The sequence below is a fragment of the Cricetulus griseus genome, chromosome X (assembly GCF_003668045.3).
Source record: "Cricetulus griseus strain 17A/GY chromosome X, alternate assembly CriGri-PICRH-1.0, whole genome shotgun sequence".
NCBI classification, from domain to species: Eukaryota; Metazoa; Chordata; class Mammalia; order Rodentia; family Cricetidae; genus Cricetulus; species Cricetulus griseus.
The window spans coordinates 15,659,957-15,678,134 of record NC_048604.1 but is presented as its reverse complement, the minus strand read 5'-3'; the positions used below and the strand labels follow the sequence as shown (position 1 = coordinate 15,678,134).

Below are 18,178 nucleotides of genomic sequence, written 5' to 3'. Positions count from 1 at the left end.
GTGCCTACTGGGTCACTATAACATGAGCCAACATGCTTTTTCTAGTTTGCCCTCAAGTTAAGCAGCGACCATGCTATGCTGGTGTGTGTAGCCATGCTGTGTGGACCTTTCATTTAGCGTTCGCGCACGCGCTTGCACACACACACACACACACACACGCACGCACGCACGTTAGCTAGCTATCCTATGATTCCTTAAGCTGGCTTATTTATGCTTTGTGGTAATCCAGGCTTACTTATTTCTTCCCTTGAGAGAAGGAACATCCATCGTTGAAAATAACAGGAGGGGCATCTACGAGATGTCCCACTCCAGGTCCAGTGCAGAAATGACTGCTTCCTCTTGTCCCCAGTCTCTGTGTTTATAAGAGAGACATGATATTTGCAAGCACTGTGCCAGTTGAGATTGCCAGTGTCATACATGAAAAGGTTGTCGTGTTGGTACCTTCTCTATCTAGGTAAACCTGCTAACTGCCTTTCCCCCGTAAATTATTCATAATCATTACAGAAATACACAGGGTTATATTGCTGAATCTGATGTTCATCCTTCCTTTAATCTGCAGAGCCCCACTGTGTGCCAAGGCAGGAGTGTTATGACAAAGGTCAAACACTTGGGATCCAATATCCTCAGGTGTAGGGCAAACCTAGATTATTTTCCCTTTTCCAGGTAAGGAGGTTGAAAATTGTTTTTATAAATTATCACCTTGCTAATAATATTGAGAAGGCTGTCTAGGCCCTGCTTCTGCTCTGATCCTTGATGCCTGCAAATTCAACTACTTGCACAATAAGCAGGTCTGATCAAGGACGTGGTGATACTGGTTGCAAATGCAGCTATACCTAGGACCAAATGCCCCTAATGAACACAAATGGAAACGATGCATTTCACAGCCTACTTTTTTTTTTTAGCATTTTGGGGGCAAATTAAACCATTCAAGAAAATGGAGTTTGCAATGTCCACAGGAGGATAGTTTAATTTTTAAAATGTGTCCATTTTAAAGCTTTATACACCATTTGTCTTCCACAAAGTTTACAATTCTAGGACTTGACATTATTCCATTTGGCTGCCTTCAGTATACAAAATTATTTGGAGTACCGTTGAACACAGCATACTTCTTTTATAAAGAAATCTAAAGACATTTTTATTTTATGTGTATGGGTGTTTTGCCTGCTTATTTGTCTGTGCAGTCCCTGTGGAGACCAGAAGGGGTTGCTGGATTCCCTGTAACTGGGTTTACAATCCTTTGTGAGCTGCCATGTGGGTGCTAATCAAACCTGGGTCCTCTAGAAAAGTAGCTAGTACCCTTAGCCACTGAGCCATCTCTCCAGCTCTTACAATGTAGTTATTAGCAGACACATGAGCGGAGCTAAATATGAGTACTCTAATTTGTACTGTAGAAATGATGATAATATTGTTAATGAATTGGATACATTTCACATTTAAGTGATTTGTATAGCTGCCATATGGTTATTTTCATTATTGATTTGGCAGTTTTTTTTATTATTCACCAAACTAAATTTTCAAAGACAGTAGTCATAGTGATTTGATGTGTGCCATTGATTTTGATGTGATCACTCTTTTTGGAGCCCAGATAGTCAGCATGCAAACCAGCATGGATGGATTACACAGGCTTAGAGAGTTCAGAAGTCTTCAGTATAGAGCCAGGGTCTCAAACAGATAGATTGGATCTGGCACACAGAGGTGTTCTTTTAAAATGCAAGTGAATTGCCAGCCTTGAAAAATTGAGAGATTTCACACCCTTAAACATCCACACTTCCATCTCTTGAAATATCAGAAGTTTTTGGCACCACAAAGCCTATGTTCCCATTTGGCTACAATCAGTTGCAGCCAAATTGCTGCTGTTCCTTTGGGGAGAGCACAGGGTGATAGACTTGCCACAGCCCCCAGCTCTCTCTCTAGTCTTCTTGACACAAAGGCTAGGACCCTGTTGGCTAGGACCCTGTTGGCTAGGACCCTGTTGGATAGGACCCTGTTGGATAGGACCCTGTTGGATAGGACCCTGTTGGATAGGACCCTGTTGGATAGGACCCTGTTGGATAGGACCCTGTTGGATAGGACCCTGTTGGATAGGACCCTGTTGGATAGGACCCTGTTGGATAGGACCCTGTTGCCTTGCTAGGACACTGTACCCACACAGTCACAAGGCTTTTCAACTTCAGTTCAAGATAACATTGTGGTTGCAAAGTTCAGATTGTCCTTTCTTGCATGACATCACTTTGCTTACTTTTCTGGCCTGAGCCATTTTAAGGGGGTGCTTTAAAAGGTTGGAATGTGAACCCTAAGAGAGGAGGGATACTTTATGGTGGTTCATGCTTAAGAGAGGAGCATCAACACATATGAGTGCTTTAAAACAAAACAAAACAAAACAAAAAACCCCATCTTATTCTGGAAGATTCCTATGGTCTCCCTCGGTGCTTCTCAAACTTGAATGTGCACATTGTGACACCGGGCTGGAGATCCTGCTTGTCACACTGCTGCTCTGAGTCACAAAAGGGCTTTACTCTAAAGCAGCCCAAAGATGAAAAGCCTCATGCAGATCCATTGTTTTCTTTCTTTGGCTTGAGAGAGAGCAGTATCCTCTTACAAAGGCTTTCTTGGGGTCAGTCTTTCTCACATACAACCGGGGTCCCTTCTGATTGCAACAAGGTAGCTTAAAAACACAACTAGTTTTAATACAACATGCTGCATGTAGAGGATAAAGAAAACTTGCATGAGTTTTTATTCTAAATTATATGCTTCTAGTAAAAAACGTTATTTATGTTAGGGCAGAAGAATTGCAAAGTATGGATAAGAAATTTATCAGAGAACATAATTATGTGGCCCTTAGAATATTTTGAACAAAGACCACAGGAAATAGGCTAATTATCAAATCCCTAGATGTGAAAGAATCGTAGAAGTTGTAACAAGGTAGAAAAGTCAGAAAAGACAGACCAACAGATTTCTGTATCTCCAAGTCTACTGCAGAAAAACGTAATTTTAACATAAAGGAGATCATGCCCAGAAAACTGGCTGCATGTAGGAAAAGGTAATTTCTATTTTATGTACAGAAATTGTGCAGGTAGTGAGACAGTCTGCATAGGCCTGGCATGAGGTAGATGTTCCAGAACTATGGGCTGAACAAATTCTTCAGGAGGTAGATGGGTAAAAGCCATTCACATTACATCACAAAGTGAGTAGATCCATGAAAACACATCTAGCCTTAGTGATATTTAAAGACAAACAATTGAAACATTAACCAAGTATATGTTCACTCATAAAACAAGAATAACAAAATGGAAATCTGATGCTAAGGTAGCTACCTTCTTTGAGTGACATAAATTAACTTGCAAATGGTGGCAGTATATGGCAGAAGTCAAATATTAGTACTTTTGAATTTTGTAATCCTGTTTGGGGAAATGTGTTCTAAGAAACAGATTGTCCCAAGAAAAGGAGAAAAAAAATGACCTATGTTTTAGGTAACTATCACAGTGTTACTTGTAAAAATAAACAACTAGAACAAATTTAAGTGCCCAGCATTAGAAAAATGGTTCATTCAATCAACAGGTACAGTTTTGTTCAATATTAGTAATTGAACCTAGGGCCCTGTGCATGCTAGACAGGTGCTCTACAGCCTTCCTTTTACTTTTTTATTTTGAGATAGTCGCAACAAATTGTCCACACTGGACTTGGAACTCACTCTACAGCCCAGGCAGGCCTTGAACTTATCATCCTCGTGCCTTATTCTCTCAAATAGCTGTGATTGCAGGCCTGAGGCTCAACAAATAACTTCTGGTTAAGTAAATTTTGATGGATCTGTTGTGGAATGCCATAAATTTGTTAAAAATTTGAATTTTGATGTTTGCTTATTAATATGAAAGAATATAGCTAGCAAAACTTATTTAAGATACAGGCTGCAAAAATTGTGTGTATATATGTATGTATACACACATATTGTAGTTATAACTGTGCAAGGTGGTATGGATGTCTGGACAAGAACTGGAGGGCACTTGGATGAATGTAAGTATCATTTTATTTGTGGTTCCATGAAGCTTGTTCATTTTAACATAAGCTTGTACTCCAAGGATGAGAATCACAGAATATTCCTGTTTGTCACACAGTAGGTAACTAATTGAAACAAATAATCATAGGTAGAATATTCCTGTTTATCATACAGTAAGTAAATAACCAGGAAACATAATGTCCTTTTGGTCTTGGCTAGAGCTTAAACATGGAGTTCCAGTGATACAGGTCTTTCTTGTGCATTTTGTCCCATTAGCTCAGATTCCTGTTTCTCTTTCTTCTGTGTTCTTGGCGACATCCATAACAAAGAACACATACTTTCTTTTAGAGTTATCTTGATGTGGGCCAGTACCAGGCAGGGGATGAGTCTTCATGTCTAAAGGTCCAGTATACCCTGGAGAAGAATCTTACTTGTGTTCTAACCAGAGGGCAGTGTCTAGCCCATCATCTCCATTCCTTTGCAGAAGCCTGCAGAATTCACTTTAAGGTTAATGGTCTTTTTCCTTCAGCTGTGCTCTCCGATTCAGATGTGCTTGTTTTCCTTTTAATTAGGTCAGTTACTTCATGGCTGTTTTTCTTTTTTGACATGGTTTCCTCTGGCTTTGGCACCACATATTTTCCCCATATGTCATTGCCTCTAGAGCTTCATGTTGCAACATTTTTCAAGGGGAATGGAGAGCACATTGCTGGTGTGTGTGGGGGGGAGTAACTCTTGACTGTCTTGCTTGCCCTTTGCTTGAATGAGCAATTCATATTTCTTTTGGGTCTAGTTCTGTTTGGTTTTGGAGTCTTCACAGTTGGATATGTTTGGACTAAAAGATACTTAAGTAAAAATAATGGTAAGTCAGAGATACGTCTGGCAAAGGTGCAGCATGTTTGTTAAGGTTACTGGTTTATTTATCTCCCCTGTCTCTATGGTGACTAAATCTGAGTCTGGGATTTAATGGACTTAATTTTGACCTTCTGTAACATCTCCTAACTTTTCCCAGCCTTTTACTGAAAAGGAATTTATTTTCACTTGAGGAAAGAAATACACTTTACTTACAGAAAAAGTTTTAACCAGACTCTTAAAGGTGGTCTCTCTAGAGTCTTTGTTTTTTTTTTGCAATTTAAAAATTATATTTTTATAATTTTTATGTTCATGTGGCTAAGTGTTTACTCATCCTCTGTCTCTGTCTCTGTCTCTCTGTCTCTGTCTCTCTGTCTCTGTCTCTCTCTGTCTCTGTCTCTCTGTCTCTGTCTCTGTCTCTCTCTCCGTGTGTGTGTGTGTGTGTGTGTGTGTGTGTGTGTGTGTGTGTACACATGTATACATACTATGTGTTTGCTTGGTGTCCTCAGAGACCAGAAGACGAAATCAGCCCTGGGTAGTGGAGTTATAGACTGTGAGTTGCTGTGTGAATGCTGGTAACTAAACTCAGGTCCTCAAAATCACCCAATGCTTTCAACTGCTGAGTCATCTCTTCAACCCCCAAATCTTGGATTTTTACAGTCTTCAGAGTACACATCATACTTTATAGCACGCACATGTGTTCAGTACTGCTGGTGTCCAAAGAGTAATTTTCTTTTCTTTGGATACTGATATTCGAATCCATCATTTCTTCTGCACCTGGCTTATGTGAATACAGAGTGTCTGTCTGAGGAAGCCGGAGCCAAGCCATGGTGGACCTCAGTTGGTTTAAACGTCATATAGCACTTTTCAGTCTGTCTTGTATGGTTGTAGGACATTTCAGAGGCATTCCAATTTCATGACATGCAATGATTTATCCAAAATAAAGTCAGAATATATTACTGTATTTAAGTCTGCTGTATAGTGTGTTAGTCTACTCACGAAAATGTCTACTTTTAAGTCCCTTCAACTTCTTTAAGGACAAACTCACATGTAAATTTTTCTTAAGACCCAAACATAGCAACCAGAAAGGTTTTCAACAAAGGCTGTGACAAAGGAAACAGCCTATGTTCTTCTAACTTTACTCTGCGTGCATAAAATTATAGTAGAGTTCAGATCTATCGTCAAGTTCAACTCAGGCCCAGTACAAACTGGTAAAAACAAAAACTTCATCTGAGATATCATAAAGTCTCCATAGACATGGAGGCTGCTTTAAGATCTTGTCTATCATCAACTCTTCTATTAATAGGTCAAAGCCTTGAGAAGCAGCAACAGATGCATACTTGGGAAAGATTCCCACTTGTGAGATGACTGTTGGATACTCCTCAGTTTCTGGATTTGAAACCTTGACTCACTATGATCTCTGAAAATGTATTAGGTCAAGTTCATAGGTACATCTTATAAATGTCATTCTAGCCATCATGAGAAACTTATCTGAGGTGAAAGCTTTTAGGAAAATAACCGAGGCCAGCAGCCCTCAGTAACACTAAAAATGCCATCTTCATTGTCATTATCCTATCAGCTTTATGTCATATGTGCTGATAATTGTTATATTTGTGAGTTTCATTATTCTTTCATTGGTGATATTTCAGCTTTGCTTAAAACAGCACTAGGATTGAAGCTAATTTCAGGAGAAGTGAATGAAGTATATAGAATTCATTTAGAAGAGTAGCCACATTTTCTTGTCCTGTTAGCAAGATAATCTTCATACACCATAGACATTCTCTCACTGAGGATATTGGTGGATAAGTAGCTTCTTAAATTGTTCTTTACCAAAGAGAAAAGATATGTTGCATGGGTAGTTTAGTGTGGCATATAGTCCATGGATTCAATTTTGACATGTTAATGCTGTTATCAGACTTGACTAAAATTTTGGCATTTATTTTGGTGGTGGCTAAGAAGAGGTACTAAATTGAGTGTGAAATAAACACAATGTTCAGGTTCTAGAGATTTTATTTCTACCAGCAAGTATACAGACACATACACTGTTCTTTTTCCCACCACATTTCACAATCACAGTTTTTTTGTACTATTGAGTCTTGGAAGGTCAGCCTCGGAAGTAGTTAGAGGTGTTTTTCATATTAATGAAACCAGACAGTTGGGATGAAGGAGTGTTCTTGGTTGCTTTTTACTCTTTAGCTCTTTTGGCTCTTTGGCTCTTTTGGGAGCCCACCACTCAGCTCCCAAATAAATACATGGAGGCTTTTTCTTACTTATAAAATGCCTGGCCTTAACTTGGCTTATTTCTGGCCAGCTTTTTTTTTTAATTTAAATTATTCCATCCATCTTTTGCCTCTGGGCTTTTACCTGTATCTATTTCTGTATGTCTTTGTTTCTTACTCTGTGTCTGGCTGTGTGGCTGGTTGGCTGGCCCATGATGTCCTCTACCCTCCTGTTCTTGCTCCTCTGTCCTCTCCTCTCCTCCTGTTTATTCTCTCTGCCTGCTGGCCCCACCTATTTCTATTCCTCTCCTGCCTCACTGTTGGCTGTTCAGCTTTTTATTAGGACCAATCAGGTGTTTTAGACAGGCAAAGTAACACAGCTTTGCAGAGTTAAACAAATGCAACATAAAAGAATGCAACACATCTTTTACATCAATAAAACAAACATTCCACAGGATAAAAGAATGTAGCACATGTTAAATTAATATTCCACAGCAGGAGAGTAGCACAAAATGTCTTAGGTATCGGTGTGTGAGTGTGTGTGGGAGGGTGGGGTGGGGAAGATAGAGGGAGGTAGTTAGTTATTGAGTGGAAATGTCAATTCAGAAAGTGATTTGCCACTGAGGCATCACTTTTTCTATGATGTTTACAATGTGCTTAGGGTTTATGCTATCTAAACTCCATGGATTTATTAAGTACTAAGGGTACAGAAAAGTCATTTTAGTCTCTTTTTTTTACATTATAGTCCACAGAACTCTGGAATTTACATAAGTGCTTTAGAGGTTGGACCAATAGTTGACTTAAATTTTAAAAAAATTATTATTTTTTAAAACTTAAACCAACAGCATATCTGACTGTGTTTATAGTACATTTTAGCATTCTGAAGGAACACTTACTGATAGACTTTAAAATAATAAAATAAGTAAAGGTTATTAATGTCAACCTAAAAAAAATTGACTAGCACATATCGGTCATCCATCAATGTCAGTGTAGCATTTCTGTTGGGAGACTAAAGACAAAAGGTCTTCAGAAAGGCCATTACACTAAAGCCATTGGTGTTAAGGTATTGGCCTGTGAGAGCTGATGTTACATTTGGGTTTCCAGTTACAGTGAGCACTTACCCATCTGTTATATTTAGTTTTTTTCTAGTGCCTTCAGGAATCTAGGAATAGATGAGTATACACTTTAAATTTGAAACAGCCATAAAGGGGGATATACAGCTAAGACGTTGGAGTCTGGCTCCAGCATCATCCCTTAGATGGGGCTATGAATGGATTAGGAAACTTTATTAAAAGTCTAAAAATGCATGTGTGCAACATTGCTGTTCACCTTGAGGTTTTTAGGGATGATGGGAGGATGTGCCAGTAAAGTTTTCAAATGAGTTTGGCAGAGTCCTTTCCTTTGGAAGCAGTGGTACTCACTCTGCTACCTTCCTTCCAAATGATATTACTTGCCCTTAGTCTTAAATGCCTTCTGGAAGCCATTGTCGGCTTGTGTAGATATGCAACCAAGTTTTCACATTTTTCTATATCCATATTTTACTTCATCGTTCTTTTTTTAAAGACAGGTCTCGTAGCACAGTCTTGCTTTCATGTTACTGTGGAGTTAAGCGTTAAGGATGACCTTGAACTTATGTTCTCCCTGCCTTTACCTGCCTAGTGCTGGGCTTACAAGTGTGTGCTAACACTTATTTTATTTATCCATTTTATTTAAATTAGAAACAAGATTGTTTTACATGTCAATCCCAGTTCCCTCTCCCTCCCCTCCTCCCCTGCCCCCAACTAACACCCTGCCTATCCCCTTTCTGCTCCCCAGGGAGGGTGAGGCCTTCCATGGGGAGTTCTTCACAGTCTGCCATTTCCTTTGGGATAGGGCCTAGGCCCTCCCCCGTGTGTCTGGGCTGAGGGAGTATCCCTCTTTGTGAAATGGGATCCCAAAGTCCATTCTCATGCTAGGGATAAGTACTGATCTACAAGAGGCCTCATAGATTTCCTAGGCCTCCTCACTGACACATTCATGGGTTCTGGATCAGTCCTATGCTGGTTTCCCAACTATCAGTCTGGGGACCATGAGCTCCCCCTTGTTCAGGTCAGCTGTTTCTGTGGGTTTGACCAGTCTGGTCTTGATCCCTTTGCTCATCACTTCTCCTTCTCTGCAACTGGATTTCAGTTCAGTTCAGTGTTTAGCCGTGGGTGTCTGCCTCTACTTCCATTAGCTGCTGGATGAAGACTCTAGGATGGCATAAAAGTTAGTTGCCAATCTTATTATCAGGGGAGGGCATTTAAGGTAGCCCCTCCACTGTTGCTTAGATGGTTAGTTGGTGTCATCCTTGTAGACCTCTGGACATTTCCCTAGTGTCTGATTTCTCTTTAAACCTATACTGGCTCTAATAGTATCTTCTTATCTTGCTCTCCTCTATTCTTCCCCCTACACAACCTTCCTGCCCCATCATGTCCTCCTCACCCCTCCTCTTCTCCCCTTCTCATTCTCCTAGCTCCCTCTCCCCTCCCCCCTTGCTCCCAATTTGCTCAGGGGATCTTGTCCCTTTCCCCGTCTCTGGTGGACCATGTGTGTCTCTCTTAGAGTCCTTAAGTCAAAATGGATCAAAGGCCTCAACATAAATCCAGCCACACTGAACCTCTTAGAAGAGAAAGTGGGAAATACCCTTGAACGAATTGATACAGGAGACCGCTTCCCGAACATTACACCTGTAGCACAGACACTGAGTTTGACAATTAATAAATGGGACCTCCTGAAAGTGAGAAGCTTCTGTAAGGCAAAGGACACAGCTAATGCTTAGTTTTATGCCATGCTGAGGATTGGATCCAGGAACTTGTGCATGGGAGGCAAGTACTCTCCCAGCTGCATGCCGAGAACTATACACCCATAAAACTCTACCAACATTTGATTATGAACAAAGTTGAAGTTTTTTCAGGGAACACTTCTATGCATCTCGTATATAGTCCAGCAGTAAGTTGTTCTGCTTGTAATGTGTATAGTCCAATCTGTTTTACTTGGGGATGTATTTCAATGCAAAGCTAGTGGATTTCTTCAGCAGTTAACTTCATATATTTTATACACTCAAAGTCTAGCTTTTTGAACACCACACTAATGTGCCTAAATTGGCATAACATGCCCTGAAAGATGTAAAAATAAATTCCTCAACTTTACTTTTAAAAGTAATAGTTTTCTGGAATTCTGGCATAGAGTTGGGAAAAAACACTGGCTCATTTTAAAACTTAAACTCTTTTCGTGAGCCAGGCTCGGCTGACTTCTGGTTAAAGACAGATATACCTGCAGTTTTTATTTTCACCACTTAGAAGCCAAATCACCTCTCATAGCAAGGTGGGCCATCCTTAAAAAGAGTTGTTGTCATTAAAGATTGGTCCTTTTCACCCTCTCTGTTACATTTGGAAGGCAGGAAAGCAGCTGAATTGGTGTGTGCTGGATTCAGTCCCAAACCCTGGTCTTAAAATGCAAGTGTTAAGTGCAAATAATTAAAGCAGCACTTGGTCTGGTTGGAGCAGAGAGTGTGGGGTGGGCGCGAAAGCTTCCAGTGCATGGCTTGTTCTACCTGGTTATGTAGAGAGCTCTCCCTCTATCCTCCCAAAGCTGTGTAGGTCCCTTCATCCTGTCCCCCAAATCAGCCCATGGGGCTGACTGGGCATGCTTCCTTCTGGAAGTCTTCACTAGCACTCTTGAGGTAGCTGGCAGGGAGACCCTTAAAAGCATCTCTAAGCAGTTTCCCCCACTCCTACAAGGGCTAATCCTCTACTTTCCACTTAGGTTTCAGCTGCTGTTGCTTGGGTTGAAAAACAGACTTCTGTTGTGTCAGGAGAGCATGAATTTAAAAGAATTATATATAAAGAGTTCTATAAACTTGACCAACTGCTTCAGACAGACACATGACCCTTCACTGCCTGTGAAAACTCATTGGCATGGTGGGATAATGTGCACTTGAGTCTTAAAAGACACTATTAGGTTGCAGCACTTTGATTCATCTACCACTGAATTGCCCTTTGATCTCAGAATGTGACTGACTTGTCCTGTGATGGCTTCATAATCACCCATAATAAAACTGATTTACTATATATAGTGTAAGACTTAAGTTTTAAGCTCTATCTGGTTTCTCTTATAGGTCAAATGTAAGAAAGATTTCATTAGAATTTAGGTACGCACATTAAGCTTTCAAATCAGATTTATTTTTACCAATAAAAGTTCATTTGTATAGAAATACTTCATATTCTGTAGTTCATATGTACAGTACCACCCTAATCCAGTGATATTTCCATAAACGAGTTGAGCTGATTAATGATATTAACTATAAGACAAATGTTTAAAGTATTTCAAACTTGATTACACTATGTGATACTGGCCCGTAGGAAGGTGGAAAGCGTTCTGGATTTATGCTTACCACAGGTGACAGTACTTGGGCTTCTATTCTTAGTTTGACCTCACCCCCTTCTCTTAAGGCAAGGTACTTAATCTAGTGTCTTGGTTCATCCATCTGCAACACCTGCAGTGCTGTTGCATTAAAAGAGGACCTGGTTTACATTTGCTAGCATCTGAGGACTTAACATAGAAGGTGGCACAGAAGTTCAGATTGCTGGGTAGTGAGTATCTGTTTGTGTGACTACTGACAATCTTGACAAATTACTAATTACTACATTTAGAAAGTTACAGCTCTGGAGGGAATTGATATTTGATATTGTTGTTCCGTGTGTTCTAAGTTACCATCATAACAGTAGGAAAATAAACCCAGTCCTGGCTGTGTTACAGAGGGATTAATCACTTCTTCAAGTGGTTGGTTGGTAAAGCTCTAGCCCTTTTAAACTACAGAGAACAGAAGTATTCCTTCTTTTATTGCCTCTTCCCCCAAATAAAAGCCATACAACTAACTTTAGTTATACCTAGTCACGGATTTAAGTCTTTTCAAGTTATTTTATCTATAAAGAATGAAGGATGGACCATGTCAATTAATTAAAGCAGCTAAAAATACCTTATACAAGTATGTAGAGGAGAGTGCTTTGATTTGTACATCAAAGCCAAGAACCAAAATTATGTGAGCTTGCCTTTTATACATTTGTTCCCAGCTACTTGTGCCTTTTCAAAGACTCAGATATTGTCTAACCTAGAGGATTGGAATAGTTCAACTCTGTGTGAAACTGAAAAACCTATATTACTATTTTCTAAATCCAATGAACTCGAAAGTTTGGGCCAACATGAGGGAGAGGATTCTTATCACAGAGATGCTTGGTCTTTTCTTTATGGTCTACCTCAAGGTTTTGTGCCATGTGATACATGAGTCATGTGAAAAATGAGAATATCTACTTAGAACAAAGCCTGATTAACTTATGTATTGATATTAGATCCACAATACTTAACACATGCCATTCACTAAAATGATCCTATAGGGAAAGCAGGACAGTTATTAATATCCCCATTTTATCGATGAAAGAAAATTAGTTTTCTGGTAAACAACTCGGTAGTTCAACGATTACATTTGTGGAGAGATTGATTTCAAGACTGGTGTCTCTCCTCTAGGTACAACACACTAAAAGCCAGGAAAAAATGCTCATTACTTTTAATTTTGTTAAATAAAATCTTTAAATGAATTTAAGTTCAATCTTGTTATTTCAATCTAATTGTACTAAAATTTAAATTGATTTTTTCATTTGATTTTTGAGACAGCCTCAGGAGGTTGTCTGAGGTTGCCCATTACTTTCTGTCTATACTGACCTGTCCTTGAAATTGTGGTAACAGCCCTGCCTCCAGCTTCCAAGTGCTAGCATTATAGGTGTGTACCATCAACCCTTGATTAAATGATTTGTGAACTTGTTCAAAAAGATTGAAAACTAAGTATCTTATTTTATATTCCTGAATTCATGTCTTCTCTGTACATTTCCTGATTTGAAATGATAATTTATGTAAGTGTAAGTATCTATTTGTGGCATTAAATAGGGAGATACTTTGGGGGAAATAAGAGTAATTAGATTTTCCTGTACTTCCACAGTCCTGGTTTGCTGCAACACTCCACATTAACATCTAGCAAAAATAGGTAGCCTGTGTCACCCACCACGTCTGGCTCTTACAACCTTTCTACCTCCTCTTCTCATACATCTCTGAGCCTTGAAGGGGAGGTGTTTGATCATTTAGGTTATGCTGACTTATAAACATCAGTTCTTCTCTTACAACCCACAGTTAATTTTTTGTAATGTTTGGTGTGAAATTGGAGTAAAGAGGATGGTGACATTTCCTTTCCTTGTGTGTGTGTAGAAATTGGTTAATCAGTCACAAATAGTCAAGGGCCTTCCATCTCTTCTTTTAGTTACTTATGTGACCTTTTAAAAAGCAAGTGCCTATTTCAGAAAGGACTGAACTTTGAGTCTCTAGGGCTCAAGGTACTCTTTGTCTTTGAAGCAAGAACAATGGCAGGCTGAATTGAAAACTTTCTGATGTAGATAGAGTTGAAGATTCCATGACAGACTTACATAATGAACAGGGCTGTTACTTTGTTTTCCCAGCATGCAGTTTTAAGGTCAGACTTGTGACTCAGAGTTGTGCACTTTCTTGGTAGTATGCATCAGTGATATGTCTCCAGGCTCATCCCAGAAGGGCTTGTGCCCAGCTCAGGTTGCTCCTGTTGAATCCCCGGCTGGGAGGACATCTTTCCTTTTTTAAAAAAATAGATAAAGAAAACAATATGAACATTTGGAAGCTAAGTACTTTATAGAGTTTTTCAGCCTTAAGACTTAATGAACACCAAGACAACCTCTTGATTGAGAAGTATATCCTGCATTGCCAGTAATCTCTCCTGATATGGCTTTGCATGAACATGTGATATGCACATGGTCAAGTGTTTTACTAATTTGGATGTTTTAAATTAATTTAAAATCAAAGGCAAGGACCTCTGATTTACTGTAAAGAATGAAGCCTTGGAAGCAAAAGCCACTTCCTCTCTGGGTGACTTATTAGCTAAAGGTGATCTTAGCATAGTTGCCGTAAGATTTCTACAAAGTATCTTCTCTTTATGACAGAAATAATCTGCCATGTCACTAGGCCTTGGGAGTTACCTGATCCATTTGACATCTCCATTTGCTTCCCTCATTCCCTCCCCCTCTCCTCCTTTCCCTCTTCCTCTGTCTCCTCCCTCCCTCCCTCTCTCTCTCTCCCTCTCCCTCCCCTTTCTTTCTCCCCCTCTCTCTTTCTTGGTTTTTTGAAACAGGGTTTTTCTGTGTAGCCCTAGTTGTCCTGGAACTAGCTCTTGTAGACCAGGCTGGCCTTGAACTCACAGAGATCCACCTGCCTCTGCCTCCCAAGTGCTGAGATTAAAGATATGTGTAACCACTGTTTGGCTCCTCTCTTCCTTTCCTTACAATCAAAACTCCCATCCCCTTAGTGCAGCCAACTTTCTGATTCATTACATTTTTAGTTAGTACACCCCATCTTTTAAGAACATATATTTCTTATAACAGTGTTTGTTTTACAAAAACACTAGAAATAAATATCTGTAAACATTAGACTTACCTACTAAGTTGTGGTATATCCATGTGGTTGCATACTATATACATATTAAAAATGGGGAATCTTATTATGGACTGACATAGACATTTCTCTAAACATAAATAGAGATTCCAACAGAATAAATAGAAAAGCCACGGTAAAGAGTAGAAAATATAATAAGCTACCCTTCGCCTTTTAAAAAATTTATGAAAATATATACCTCCCTCTCCTCACTGTAACCCCTTGCATGTTGACACCTTTAAACTCCCTCTCAAATTCATAGCCTCTTTTTAAAATTAGTACTATTATAAAAAGAGTGAAAAGATAGCAAATACTTAGCTACTTGCTTCTTATATGCCTAGTCTGTCTCAAAGCATCGGAATGGGAATACATGCCTGTAATTTCATCACTCTGGAGGCTGAGGTAGAAGGAACATGAATTTAAGGCTATAGGCTACATGATGTGACTATGTTTCAAACATAACCCTCCCAAGGAGGAAGAGAAAGAACCAAAAACCAATGGTTCCAGTGGTTGTGAAGTCACAGGGGCAAGTAGCTATCTGGTGACGGGCAATGGTAGGGAGACATTTGATTATATATTCTCGTACTTTGTTTGCTTTTTTGAGACAAGCTCTCACTATGTATCTCTGGTTGTTCTGGAACTTGCTATGCAGGCCAGGCTGGTCTTAAACTCACAGATCTGCCTGCCTCTGCTTCCTGAGTGCTAGGATTAAAGATGTGTGCCACCATGCTTGACTCTTGTCTATAGGCTAGTGGAATGGCTTAGCAGGTAAAGGTGCTTGATGCCAAGCCTGACCACCTGAGTTCAATTCCTAGCACACACATGGAGAGAACCAACTTCCTCAAGTTGTCCTATGATCTCTACATGTGAACATAGTAGTAACAAAAGAAATAAAAGGAAGAAATTTTAAAGGCACATATGTAAAGAATTCTCATACAAGAAGATACTCAAGTAGCATTACTAATAGTTGCCAAAAAGTAGAGATGACTTCATTCAGCCATGAAACACTATTAATTGATGTTATAACATCCTTGAAAATATCTAATAGAATAAAAATAGTGAAAGATACCAGTCTTAGAGTTACAACTGCTGTGATGAAACACCCTGAACAAAAGCAACTTGTGTAGAAAAGCATTTATTTTGCTCATGGTTCCATATAGCAGCTCATCATCAAAGGCATTGAGAACAGGAACTCAAGCAGGGCAGGAACCTGGAAGCATGAGCTAACGCAGAGGCTGTGGAGGAGTGCTGCTTACTGACTTGTTCCCTGTGACTTGCTCAGCCTGCTTTGTTAGTGAACACAGGACTTCCAGTCCAGGGATGACACCATCCACAATGGGCTAGACCCTCCCACATCAGTCACTAATTAAGAAAATGCTTTAATTAGATCTTATGGAGGCATTTTCTCAATTGAGATTCCCTCCTGTCAGATGACTTTAGCTTGTGTCAAGTTGTCATAAAACTAGCCAGGACACCACATATTATATGATCCTATTTGTTGCTGGTATTTCTTTCCCACCAGGTCTCTCTGCCACTTTAGTCCCAAATAAGCACACAGAGACTATATTAATTATTGAATTGTTGGCCGATGGCTAGGGCTTCTTATTGGCTAGCCCTGTCTTAATTATTAACCCATTTCTATAAATCTAAGTATTTCCACATGGTCTTATCTTACCGGAGAAGGGTCTGGACCTGATACTCCTTCCTTTCCTACATGGTATCTCTCGAGGCACCTCTCAGCCTACCTTTACCAGAATTCTCCTCGTTTCCTAGTCCTGCCTATCTTCCTGCCTCTATTGGCCAAACAGTGTTTTATTAATTAACCAATAAGGGAAACATATATACAGAAGGACATCTCCGATCACCTATTTATATAAAATGTCCTGAACGAGCAACTGCACAGAGACAGGAAGTAGGCTTGTACTTGTGAGGGGCTGGCCTGGGTGTGGGGAGGGTGTTGGTGGTGGGGAGAAAGAAGAGTGACTGTTTAGAAGGCCAGACTTCTTTGGGAGTGGTGAACATGCTCTGGAGTTAGATAGTGTGGATGGCTGTGTAACTGTGTGAGTATGCTAGACACGTTGAAGTATGTACATTAAAAGGGTGGGTTCTTGTGCTGTGTTATTTTTGTGGTGTATTTTATTTGAGTAGATAAAGACCAACGTGGCAAAGTCTAGAACTTGGAAGCTTTAACAAATACTGTGAACATGTAAAACCATGTACAGCGTGCTTGAGTTTCCACCCAAGAAACAGTATTCTGAAATATTTCTGTATATTATTACTGAACTCCACAAGACTTGATGTCTTTTAGCTACCTTTACTACCGTTGATGATGACCTCTTCATTTTGTAGAAGAATATTGTTAACCCAACAGATCCCCAGTTGGTGGAAGTATAGGTAAAATAAATAAGGCATTCTTAATGACACAGGGTTGAGTTATTATAACTGTGGACCTTCCCTAAACTCTGCTACTAGAGAGGTCATGGGCATTTGCTGAGTAGTCTAGGGACGACATTGAGAGCAGTCTGCCCTTTCCTCCAAGCTGATCCCACAGCTGTCCTCTGCCTCTGTCTTACTACTTCTCAGGGGCTGTACATTGTTCCTATCCCTTTCCTTGTGTTCTCTTGGGTTGAGCTGAGTCATAGGGTTTATGGAAGGGAAGGGTTAGCTTTAGGAGTCTTTTGGGTGATCTCTATAGGTCTGACAATATAGCTTTTCTTCTTATAATCAACCTTCTTTTCTAGGTACTAGATCATTGTGATTTGCTGGCTGGAAGGCCAGTTGCTACCATTTCATCTGTTCTGTCCACAGGTTGGTTAGAAAATTCTTCTTGCCAAGGATATATGATAGGTAGGATTTTAGTTGGGGGGTTGTAGGGGAGGAGGGGAGGGAGAGGGAACTGGGATTGACATGTAAAACAATCTTGTTTCTAATTCAAATAAAAAAAATCTTCTTGCCTTTTAGCCCAGAATTCATCTTGGCATAGACATACGAGATTGACTTCAGTGCATATTTGATCATGTTTAGGGTAAATGGTGCATATTTCTAACACTTGAGGCCTTAGGCCTTGCTGTATTTACCCAAGCTGTGATCCAAGGCAACTATTTCATCTGACCTTCTGAACCTGTGCTATACATGGTTTAATAAAATAGGTCTTTCATATCGACATCCCGAGCATTCATTGAAAATTATCTTACAGAATGCAGTTGTTGTTTGCATCCTGGAGATGGTTCCTGGCTATGGAGTAGTCTCTTTTTGATGTTACTTCTGAGAAATCAACTTAAATTCTGAGATGTGTGTGATGCAAATTTAGCTTGCCTTATTCATTCATACTCAGAAGTTGTGTTGGGAAATCTGTTAACTCTAGTCAGGAAAGGCCTCCTCATCCACTTTGTTAACTGGGTTCTTTTTTGTAGGAAGGATATAGGAAAGACCCTTACTCACTCCTAGACTAGGTAGGTGCCCTTGATCTACCTAGCCATTCCCTTGAGAACCCAAAAAGCTTTGTTCTCATGTGGTCTTTCTTATTTGTTCAGAAACCATTCTTACTCATGTTTGGATATGCAGCCCTCTCCTTTGGGCTGTTTTGGTTCCA

The 18,178-nt window shown here is 39.8% G+C and overlaps 1 protein-coding gene across 8 annotated transcripts in view; it reads left to right on the top strand.

The window, feature by feature from the left end:
• Fhl1 (four and a half LIM domains 1) overlaps positions 1-18,178 on the top strand; it is a 63,361-nt gene that overhangs the window by 21,565 nt on the left and 23,618 nt on the right. The window contains exon 1 of one of the 8 annotated variants that reach the window (XM_035449986.1): positions 561-663. The exons of the other annotated variants lie outside the window; for them this stretch is intronic. The gene's annotated coding sequence lies outside the window, so the exon portion shown is untranslated. Of the gene's footprint in view, positions 1-560; positions 664-18,178 lie in introns of those variants that run through there. 8 annotated transcript variants of the gene reach the window in all.